Genomic DNA, 12,044 nt, shown 5'->3' with positions numbered 1-12,044 from the left:
GTATTTGTGGGGAGGAAGGTGATCTCTGCGTCTTACTCCTCCGCCATCTTGGAAAGAGTCCTTCAAAGCTTGTGTTTCTTTATTTTCATTTTGGATGATATCTCCATTGGTGAAAGTGGGGTGTTAAAGTCCCCTACTATGATTGTGTTACTGTTGATTTCCCCTTTTATGGCTGTTAGCCTTTATCTTATGTATTGAGGTGCTCCTATGTTGTGCACATAAATATTTACAATTGTTATATCTTCTTGTTGGTTTGAACCCTTGACCATTATGTAGTGTCCTCCTTTGTCTCTTGTAATAAATATTAAAGTCTATTTTGTCTGATATGAGAATTGCTACTCCAGCTTCTTTTGATTTCCATTTGCATGGAATATCTTTTTCCATCCCCTCACTTTCAGTCTGTATGTGTCCCTAGGTCTGAAGTGGGTCTCTTGCAGACAGCATATATATGGGTCTTGTTTTTGTATCCATTCAGCCAGTGTATGTGTTTTGGGTGGAGCATTTAATCCATTTACATTTAAGGTAGTTATTGATATGTATGTTCCTATTCACATTTTCTTAATTGTTTTGGGTTTGTTATTTTAAGTCTTTTTCTTCTCTTGTGTTTCCTGCCTAGAGAAGTTCCTTTAACATTTGTTGTAAAGCTGGTTGTTCAGCTGGCTGCTGAATTCTCTTAGATTTTGCTTGTCTGTAAAGGTTTTAATTTCTCTGTCAAATCTGAATGAGATTCTTGCTGGGTAGAGTAATCTTTGCTGCAGGTTTTTCTCCTTCATCACTTTCAGTATGTCCTGCCACTCCCTTCTGGTTTGCAGAGTTCCTGCTGAAAGACAGCTGTTAACCTTATGGGGATTCCCTTGTATGTTATTTGTTGTTTTTCCCTTGCTGCTTTTAATATTTTTTCTTTGTATTTAATTTTTGATAGTTTGGTTAATATGTGTCTTGGCGTGTTTCTCCTTGGATTTATCCTGTATGGGACTCTCTGTGCTTCCTGGACTTGATTGACTATTTCCTTTCCCATATTAGGGAAGTTTTCAACTATAATCTCTTCAAGTATTTTCTCAGTCCATTTCTTTTTCTCTTCTTCTGGGAGCCCTATATTTCAAATGTTGGTGCATTTAATGCTGTCCCAGAGGTCTCTGAGACTGTCCTCAATTCTTTTCATTCTTCATTCTTTATTCTGCTCTGCAGTAGTTATTTCCACTATTTTATCTTCCAGGTCACTTATCCGTTCTTCTCCCTCAGTTGTTCTACTGTTGATTCCTTCTAGAGAATTTTAAATTTCATTTATTTTGTTGTTCATCACTGTCTGTTTACTCTTTAGTTCTTCTAGATCCTTGTTAAACGTTTCTTGTATTTTCTCCATTCTATTTCCAAGATTTTGGATCATCTTTACTATCATTACTCTGAATTCTTTTTCAGATAGACTGCCTATTTCCTCTTCATTTGTTTGGTCTGGTGGGTTTTTACTTTGCTCCTTCATCTGCTGTGTGTTCCTCTGTCTTCTTATTTTGCTTAACTTACTGTGTTTGGGGTCTCCTTTTCACAGGCTGCAGGTTCCCATTGTTTTTGGTTTCTGTCCCCAGTGGCTAAGGTTGGTTCAGTGTGTTGTGTAGGCTTCCTGGTAGAGGGGACTGGTGCCTGTGTTCTGGTGGATGAGCCTGAATCTTGTCTTTCTGGGGGCAGGACCCCATCTGGTGGTGTGTTTTTGGGTGTCTGTGACCTTATTATGATTTTAGGCAGCCTATCTGCTAATGGGTGGGGTTGTGTTCCTGTATTGCTAGTTGTTTGGCATAGGGTGCCCAACACTGTAGCTTGCTGGTCATTGAGTGGAGTTGGGTCTTAGCATTGAGATGGACATCTCTGGGAGGGCTTTCGCTGTTTGATATTACGTGGAGCTGGGAGGTCTCTGGTGGACCAATATCCTGAAATCAGCTCTCCCACCTCAGAGGCACAGGTCTGACACACGGCCAGAGCACCAAGACCTTGTTAGCCACATGGCTCTTCTTTTGGGCTTAGTGTAGTTTCGTTTGCCTCTAGTGGCTGTGTGAAGAAGCCTCGTACCAAACACACGGGATTAGTGTTCCCAGCAAAGAACTGCTGTGAGCAACACAACAATTTGGTGTTGCAGTCCTGTGGAAGAGTGCTGCCCAGGACACCTCAATTCAAGATGGCCTGCATGGAATATCTTTTTCCATATCCTCACTTTCAGTCTGTATGTGTCCCTAGATCTGAAGTGGGTCTCTTGCAGACAGCATATATACGGGTCTTGTTTTTGAATCCATTCAGCCAGTCTCTGTCTTTTGGTTGGAGTATTCAATCCATTTACATTTAAGGTAGTTATGATATGTATGTTCTTATTGCAATTTTGTTAATTGCTTCGAATTTGTGTTGGTAGGTCTTTTTTCTTCCCTTCCTCTTTTGTTTTCTTCTCTTGTGATTTGATGACTATCTTTACTGTTGTGTTTGGATTCCTTTGTGTGTGTGTGTGTGTGTGTAGCTATTGTAGATTTTTGGTTTGTGGTTACCATGAGGTTTTGATATAGCAGTCTGTGTGTGTATGTGTGTGTGTGTGTGTGTGTGTGTGTGTGTGTGTGTATGTGTATGTGTGTATATATATATATTTTTTTTTTTTTTAAGTTGCTGGTCTCTTAATTTCAAATTTATTTCAAATATCCTGCGTTTATACTCTCTTCTTCTCATGATTGTTGGTTTTGGTATCATATTTGTGTGTGCATGATTTCCTACCTTTACTGTATGTTTGTCTTTACTGGTGGGCTTTCTCATTCATAATTTTGTTGTTTCTAGCTGTGATCTTTTCTTTTCCACTTAGAGAAGTTTCTTTAACATTTGTTTTAGAGCTGGTCTGGTGGTGCTGAATTCTCTCAGCTTTTGCTTGTTTGTAAAGTTTTTGATTTCTTCATGGAATATGAAGGAGAGTCTTGTTGGGTAGAGTATTCTTTTTTTTTAAACATTTTATTTTATATTGGAGTATAGTGGATTAACAATGTTGTGTTAGTTTCAGGTGTACAACAAGGTGATTCAGTTATACAAACACATGTATGTATTCATTTTTCAAAATCTTTTCTCACTTAGGTTGTTACATAATATTGAGCAGAGTTCCCTGTGCTATACAGTAAATCCTTGTTGGTTATCCATTTTAAACTAACGCATATATATGGAGTCTAAAAAAAAAATTGTTCTGATGAACCTAGTTGCAGGACAGGAATAAAGAGGTAGACACAGAGAATGGACTTGATGTTACAGGGTGCGAGGGAGAGAATGGACTTGATGTTATGGGGTGGGAGGGTGAAGATGGGACAAAGTGAGAGTAGCATTGACATAGCTACACTACTGAATGTAAAATAGTTGGCTGGTGGGAAGCAGCAGCATAGCACAGGGAGATCGGCTTGGTGTTTTGTGATGACCTAGAGTGGTGGGTCAGGGAGAATGGGAGGGAGGCTCAAGAGGGAGGGGATATGGGCACATGTGTATGCATATGGCTGACTCACTTTGTTGTGCAACAGAAACTAACACGGTATTGTGAAGCAATTATACTCCAATAAAGGTCTATTAAAAAGAAAGAAACAAACAAATAAATAAAGCAGTGTGTATATGTCAATCTGAGACTCCCTAACTATCCCTCCCTTCACATTTCCTCCCGGTAACCATAAGTTCATTCTCTAAGTCTGTGAGTCTGTTTCTGTTTTGTAAATAAGTTCATTTGTATCATTTTTCTTAGGTTCTGCATATAAGTGATATCATACGATATTTCTCTTTCTCTGTTTGATGTACATCACTCAATATGACAATCTCTAGGTCCATCCATGTTGCTGCAAATGGCATTATTTCATTCTTTTTAATGACTGAATAATATTCTATTGTATATATGTACCACATCTTCTTTATCCATTCTTCTGTTGATGGACATTTAGGTTGTTTCCATGTCATAGCTATTGTAAACAGCACTGCAATGAACATTGTAGTGCATGTATCCTTTGAACCAAGTTTTTCTCTGGGTATATGCCTAGGAGTGGGATTGCAGGATCATATGGTAGCTCTATTTTTAGTTTCTTAAGGAACCTCCATACTGTTTTCCATAGTGGCTGCACCAATTTACATTCTCCCCAACAGTGTAGGAGGGTTCCCTTCTCTCCACACCCTCTCCAGCACTTATTATTTGTGGATTTTTTGATGATAGCCATTCTGACTGGTGTGAGGTGATATCTCATTGTAGTTTTGATTTGCATTTCTCCAATAATTAGTGATGTTGAACATCTTTTCATGAGCCTCTTGGCAATCTGTATGTCTTCTTTGAAGAAATGTCTATTTAGGTCATCTGCCCATTTTTTGATTGGGTTGTTTGTTTTGATGATATTAAGCCACAGGATCTGTTTGTAAAATTTGGAGACTAATCTCTTGTAGGTCACATCATTTGTCAATATTTTCTCCCATTCTGTGGGTTGTCTCTTCATTTTGTTTATTGGGTCCTTTGCTGTGCAAAAGCTTTTGAATTTAATTAGGTCCCATTTCTTTATTTTTGTTTTTATTTCCATTACTCTGGGAGATGGATCAAAAAAGACATTGCTACAATTTATGTCAGAGAGGGTTCTGCCTATATTTTCCTCTAAGAGTTTTATAGTATCTGGTCTCATTTAATCCATTTTGAATTTATATTTGTGTATTATGTTAAAGAATGTTCTAATTTCATTTTTTTACATGTAGCTGTCCAGTTTTTCCAGCCTTACCTCCATTGTATAGTCTTGCCTTCTTTGTCGTAGATCAATTGACCATAAATGTGTGGGTTTATTTCTGAGCTTTCTATCGTTTTCCATTTATCTATGTTTCTATTTTTGTGCCAGTACCATACTTTTTTGATGACTGTAGCTTTGTGGTATAGTCTGAAGTCAGGGAGCCTGATTCCTCCAGCTCCATTTTTCTTTCTCAAGATTGCTTTGCCTATTTGGGGTCTTTTGTGTCTACATACAAATTTTAAGATTTTTTGTTCTAGTTCTGTGAAAAATGTTAGTGGTAATTTGATAAGGATTGAATTGAATCTGTAGGTTGCCTTGGGTAATATAGCCATTTTGATGGTATTGATTCTTCCAATCCAAGAACATGGTATATCTCTCAATCTGTTTGTGTCGTCTTCAGTTTCTTTCATCAGCATCTTATAGTTTTCAGAGAACAGGTCTTTTGTCTCCTTAGGTAGGTTTATTCCTAGGTATTTTATTCTTTCTGATGTGATGGTAAATGGGATTGTTTCTTGAATTTATTTTTCGAATCTTTTGTTGTTAGTGTATAGAAATGCAACAGATTTCTGTGTATTAATTTTGTAACCTGCAACGTTACCAAATTCACTGATGAGCTCTAGTAGTTTACTGGTAGCATCTTTAGTATTGTCTATGTATAGTATCACGTCATCTGCAAACAGTGACAATTTAACTTCTTTTCCAAGTTGGATTCCTTTTATTTGATTTTGTTCTCTGTTATCCATAGCTAGGACTTCCAAAACTATGTTGAATAAAAGTGCAAGAGTGGACGTCCTTGTCTTTTTCCTGATCTTAGAGGAAATGCTTTTAGCTTTTCATCATTGAGTATGATGTTAGCTGTAGGTGTGCTGGATATGGCCTTTATCATGTTGAGGTACGTTCCCTCTATGCCCACTTTCTGAAGAGTTTTGATCATAAACTGGTGTTGAATTTTGTCAAAAGGTTTTTGTGCATCTATTGAGATGATCATATGGTTTTTATTCTTCAGTTTGTTGATGTGGTGTATCACACTGATTGATTTGTGGATGTTGAAAATTCCTTGCAGCCCTGGAATAAATCCCACTTGATCATGGTGTATGATCCTTTTAATGTGCTGATGGATCCTGTTTGCTAGTATTTTGTTGAGGATTTTGGCTTCTATATTCATCAGTGATATTGGCCTATACTTTTCTTTTTTGTGGTATCTTTGTCTGGTTTTGGTATCAAGGTGATGGTGGCTTCATAGAATGAGTTTGGGAGTTGTCCTTCCTCTGAAATTTTTTGAAACAGTTTCAGAAGGATAGGTATTAGCTCTTCTCTAAATGTTTGATAGAATTTGCCCCTGCAGCCATCTGGTCCTGGACTTTTTTTTGTTGGGAGTTTTAAAATCACAGTTTCAAATTCAGTACGTGTGATTGGTATGTTCATATTTTCTACTTCTTTCTGGTTCAGCCTTGGGAGACTGTACTTTTCTAAGAATTTGTCCATTTCTTCCAGGTTGTCCATTTTATTGGCATACAGTTGCTTGTAATTGTCTCTTATGATCCTTTGTATTTCTGTGGTGTCTGTTTTAACTTCTCCTTTTTCATTTCTGATTTTATTGATTTGAGTCCTCTCCCTTTTGTTCTTGGTGAGTCTGGCTAAGGGTTTATCAATTTTGTTTATCTTTTCAAAGAACAAGCTTTTACTTTCATTGATCCTTGCTATTGTTTTCTTCATCTCTATTTCATTTATTTCTACTCTGATCTTTATAATTTATTTCCTTCTACTAACTTTAGGTTTTGTTTTTTCTTCTTTCTCTAGTTGCTTTAGGTGGAAGTTTAGGTTGCTTACTTGAGAATTTTCTTGTTTCCTGAAGTAAGATTGTATTGCCACAAACTTCCCTCTTAGAACTGATTTTGCTGCATCTCATAGGCTTTGGATTGTTGTGCTTTTGTTTTCATTTGTCTCTAGGTATTTTTTGATTTCTTCAGTGATCCATTGGTTGTTTAGTAGCATATTGTTTAGTCTCCATTTGTTTGTGTTTTTTACAGTTTTTTTCCCCTTGTAGTTGATTTCTAACCTCATAGCATTGTGGTCAGAAAAGATGCTTGATATGGTCACTTTACCTTTGATAAAGGAGGCAGGAATGTACAGTGGAGAAAGGACAGCCTCTTCAATAAGTGATGCTGGGAAAACTGGACAGGTACATGTAAAAGTATGAGATTAGATCACTCCCTAACACCATACACAAAAATAAGCTCAAAATGGATTAAAGACCTAAATGTAAGGCCAGAAACTATCAAACTCTTAGAGGAAAACATAGGCAGAACACTCTATGACATAAATCACAGCAAGATCCTTTTTGACCCATCTCCTAGAGTAATGGAGATAAAAACAAAAATAAACAAATGGGACCTAATGAAACTTCAAAGCTTTTGCATAGCAAAGGAAACCATAAACAAGACCAAAAGACAACCTTCAGAATGGGAGAAAATATTTGCAAATGAATCAACTGACAAAGGATTAATCTCCAAAATTTACAAGCAGCTCATGCAGCTCAATAACAAAAAAACAAACAACCCAATCCAAAAATGGGCAGAAGACCTAAATAGACATTTCTCCAAAGAAGATATACAGACTGCCAACAAACACATGAAAGAATGCTCAACATCATTAATCATTAGGGAAATGCAAATCAAAACTACAATGAGATATCATCTCACACCAGTCAGAATGGCCATCATCAAAAAATCTAGAAACAATAAATGCTGGAGAGGGTGTGGAGAAAAGGGAACACTCTTGCACTGCTGGTTGGAATGTGAATTGGTACAGCCATTATGGAGAACAGTATGGAGGTTCCTTAAAGCACTACAAATAGAACTACCTTATGACCCAGCAATCCCACTACTAGGTATATACCCTGAGGAAACCAGAATTCAGAAAGAGTCATGTACCAAAATGTTCATTGCAGCTCTATTTACAATAGCCCGGAGATGGAAACAACCTAAGTGCCCGTCGTCGGATGAATGGATAAAGAAGATGTGGCACATATATACAATGGAATATTACTCAGCCATAAAAAGAAACGAAATTGAGCTATTTGTAATGAGGTGGATAGACCTAGAGTCTGTCATACAGAGTGAAGTAAGTCAGAAAGAGAAGGACAAATACCGTATGCTAACACATATATATGGAATTTAAGAAAAAAAATTGTTATGAAGAACCTAGGGGTAAGACAGGAATAAAGACACAGACCTACTGGAGAACGGACTTGAGGATATGGGGAGGGGGAAGGGTGAGCTGTGACAAAGTGAGAGAGAGGCATGGACATATATACACTACCAAACGTAAGGTAGATAGCTAGTGGGAAACAGCCGCATAGCACAGGGATATCAGCTCGGTGCTTTGTGACTGCCTGGCGGGGTGGGATAGGGAGGGTGGGAGGGAGGAAGATGCAAGAGGGAAGAGATATGGGAACATATGTAAATGTATAACTGATTCACTTTGTTATAAAGCAGAAACTAACACACCATTGTAAAGCAATTATACCCCAATAAAGATGTTAAAAAAAAAAAAGAAAGGGAAAATATAAATTTCCAATCTAAAAAAAAAGAAAAGATGCTTGTTATGATTTCAATTTTCTTAAATTTACCGAGGCTTGTTTTATGGCCCAGCATGTGGTCAGTCCTGGAGCATGTTCCCATGTGCCCATGAGAAGAAAGTGTATTCTGCTGCTTTTGGATGGAATGCTCTATAAATGTCATTTAAGTCATCTGGTATATTGTGCCACTTAAGCCCTGTGTTTCCTTATTGATTTTCTGTCTGGATGATATGTCCATTGATGTTAAGTGGGGTGTTAAAAACCCCCCCTATTATTGTGTTAATGTCCATCTCTCTCTTTATGGCTGTTAATATTTGCCTTATATATTGAGGTGTTCCTGTTTTGGGTGCATATATATTTACAATTGTTATATCTTCTTCTTGGATTGATCCCTTGATCATTATGTAGAGTTTTTTTGTCTCATAACAGTCTTTATTTTAAAGTCTATTTTGTCTGATATGGGTATTGCTACTCCAGCTTTCTTTTGATCTCCATTTGCATGGAATACCTTTTTCCATCCCCCCGCTTCAGTCTGTATGTGTCCCTAGATCTGAAGTGGGTCTCTTGTAGACAGCATATATACAGGTCTTGTTTTTGAATCCATTCAACCAGTCTATGTCTTTTGTTTGGAGCATTTAATCCATTTACATTTAAGGTAATTATCGATATGTAAGTTCCTATTGCCATTTTTTCCCTTTTTTCTTTAGAACACAGTGAATTGCTTTTATTTTGGTATGCATCCACATCTCAACATTTAGTGGTCCTGAACAGAAAAGTGGAAAAACACAGCAGTCTGCTAGGAGTCTTGGGGATCTGCCATGCACACCGAGTTCTTTCTTAATCTCTGGTGAGGACCATGAGAAGCAGCAGCACCAAAACCAAAGTATGCACTGAATTCAAGTTTCTTTTTATTCCAGTTCTCAGATTCCAAAGTAGATCCAAATGGATTGCAGGGATGACCAAATGAGAGCCCTGTTTAAAATTTCTTCAATTCTTAAAAGCAAAAGCAATTACAGGAAAACCTTTCAGAGGGATCACGTGTGTTTACAAGTGTCTTCTGTGGCCGTTCTCCAAGTTTAACCACCAAGGACTTTGAGAGCTGGCAGGTCTGAGTAACCCTGGTGGCTTGCTCTTTTTACCTTATCAAAACCTGAGCTAGAGAAACACATCAGCTGATGATGACAGCAGAGGGTGGCAAGGCTGAGAACCCAATATTCATTTCCCAGGCAGGTGGAAAGTAAATAAATATGGTTCCAAAACTAAATGAGGGAGGTCAGAGACTCTCTCCAACCTTACCTGATGGCTTCTGGCCAAAGCATGGAAATGTCATGGAAAGTGTTGGGTGGTGCATGGGCAAAAAGTGACTTGTGTAGGTTAAAGGAAAAAGTGGGGGGAGAAGATCTGGGGAAAGCCCTGAGTTCCTCACCAAAGGCCAATTTCAGAGGGGAGAAGTGGGGGTTACAATCTATGCTTCGGCCAAGAGTGGTAGTGGGGAGTGGGGAAACAGATGATGGCTTGGAAGGAGGGCATCATTTAGCACACTTAAAGAAAGAAACCAGGCATGCAGACAGAGCACCCCCACATACCCAGGAGTAGTCCCACAGGCTGTGACATGAAACCTTCACATCTACTCTAACTAGCCACTCCAAGATGGAGGGCTCTTGCAGGGAGGGAGGGAGGCAGAGGGAGGGAAAGGGGGAGAAGACAGAGGCCCCGGGACATGTAATCAGCAGCAAGGTGATTGTGTGATGTGTCTTTTCACATTTGAGTTAGATATGCCCCACCAGTTATGATGGGAATCAATTTAAATATACTTTCTTGATCCCAGAAGTTCAACTATTTGGACAGTGCATTACACTTGACAGGTTGGTTTGTTATAGCACAACATATATTTCAAATGGGCAAAAAATTAGTACCATTTACAGTATCTTAAGATAAACTGCCTTTGAATGGGAGCTTCCTTTCCAGAACTTTGAGGTCTATAAGACGTATTTAGAAAATTTACTACTGTGGAGAATGAAGACTGCTTAAATCAAGTGGGGGTACGGGAGGGCCTGTGGTTTCCTTTTTTTTTGGGATTAATTGCTGTAACACTATCTTTCAGGCAACTGAGGGAGTTTCATATTTTATTTAGACATCATTAAGCACTGAAGCTGTTGCAGGAAAACTTTGATGCTCTATGAATTCTGTCATTTTGTTAGCACTGGTATGGCTCTTGGGTCCACCACTCCATTAGAATTATTAACTCCATTCATATTAGTTTTTGTTACAAATCTTACAAAGGTGGGTACTTCTGGATATTTAGGTCCACATTCTATTTTAAGGCTGTATATTCGGTTTTCATAAATTGTTCTTGGAGTCCCAATTATCATCCCTGTCCATCTTGTAAGTGTCATGTCTTCATCATCTTCTAGACCCCAGCTAACTGTGCCATCTCCTACTCCTTTCTGACCTTCTTTGAGCTCTTCCAACAGTCGCAAATTGTGAGGGACTTTTACTCCTGAGCCTGTGGTGGCTGCCATCTTGCTTTGCTGTTGCTCCCTATTGCCATTTTCTTAATTGTTTTGGGTTTGTTTTTGTACGTCTTTTTTCTTACCTTCCTCTCTTGTTCTCTTCTCTAGTCGTTTGATGACCATCTTTAGTGTTGTGTTTGGGTTGCTTCTTCTTTTTTGTGTGTATATGTGGTGTAGTCTTTTTTTTTTTTTAACATCTTTATTGGGGTATAATTGCTTTACAATGGTGTGTTAGTTTCTGCTTTATAACAGAGTGAATCAGTTATACATATACATATGTTCCCATATCTCTTCCCTCTTTGTCTCCCTCCCTCCCACCCTCCCTATCCCACCCCTCCAGACAGCCACAAAGAACCGAGCCGGTTTCCCTGTGCCATGTGGCTGCTTCCCACTGGCTATCTACCTTACGTTTGTTAGTATATATATGTCCATGTGTCTCTCTCGCCCTATCACACCTCACCATTCGCCCTCCCCATATCCTGTTTTAGATGGAGAATCGCGGCTCTTGAATCTCAGGAGGAGAGAGAATCCCGAGGCCCACTTTCACCTTGGGAGATGCTTTCCATATATATGTGTTAGCATACGGTATTTGTCCTTCTCTTTCTGACTTACTTCACTCTGTATGACAGACTCTAGATCTATCCACCTCATTACAAATAGCTCAATTTCGTTTCTTTTTATGGCTGAGTAATATTCCATTGTATATATGTGCCACATCTTCTTTATCCATTCATCCGACGACGGGCACTTAGGTTGTTTCCATCTCCGGGCTATTGTAAATAGAGCTGCAATGAACATTTTGGTACATGACTCTTTCTGAATTCTGGTTTCCTCAGGGTATATACCTAGTAGTGGGATTGCTGGGTCATATGGTAGTTCTATTTGTAGTTTTTTAAGGAACCTCCATACTGTTCTCCATAGTGGCTGAACCAATTCACATTCCCACCAGCAGTGCAAGAGTGTTCCCTTTTCTCCACACCCTCTCCAGCATTTATTGTTTCTAGATTTTTTGATGATGGCCATTCTGACTGGTGTGAGATGATATCTCATTGTAGTTTTGATTTGCATTTCTCTAATGATTAATGATGTTGAGCATTCTTTCATGTGTTTGTTGGCAGTCTGTATATCTTCTTTGGAGAAATGTCTATTTAGGTCTTCTGCCCATTTTTGGATTGGGTTGTTTATTTTTTTGTTATTGAG

At 38.5% G+C, this 12,044-nt stretch overlaps 1 pseudogene; it reads right to left on the bottom strand.

Annotated features, from left to right (window-relative positions):
• Positions 1–10,409: 10,409 nt before the first annotated feature.
• On the bottom strand, positions 10,410–10,853 carry LOC103071467 (ubiquitin-conjugating enzyme E2 variant 1-like; annotated as a pseudogene).
• Positions 10,854–12,044: the final 1,191 nt, after the last annotated feature.

Source organism: Lipotes vexillifer, unplaced genomic scaffold (assembly GCF_000442215.2).
Source record: "Lipotes vexillifer unplaced genomic scaffold, Lipotes_vexillifer_v1.1 scaffold2091, whole genome shotgun sequence".
Lineage (NCBI taxonomy): Eukaryota > Metazoa > Chordata > Mammalia > Artiodactyla > Lipotidae > Lipotes > Lipotes vexillifer.
Note: the sequence above shows the minus strand (reverse complement) of the source record. Positions and strands in the feature narration are given on the sequence as shown.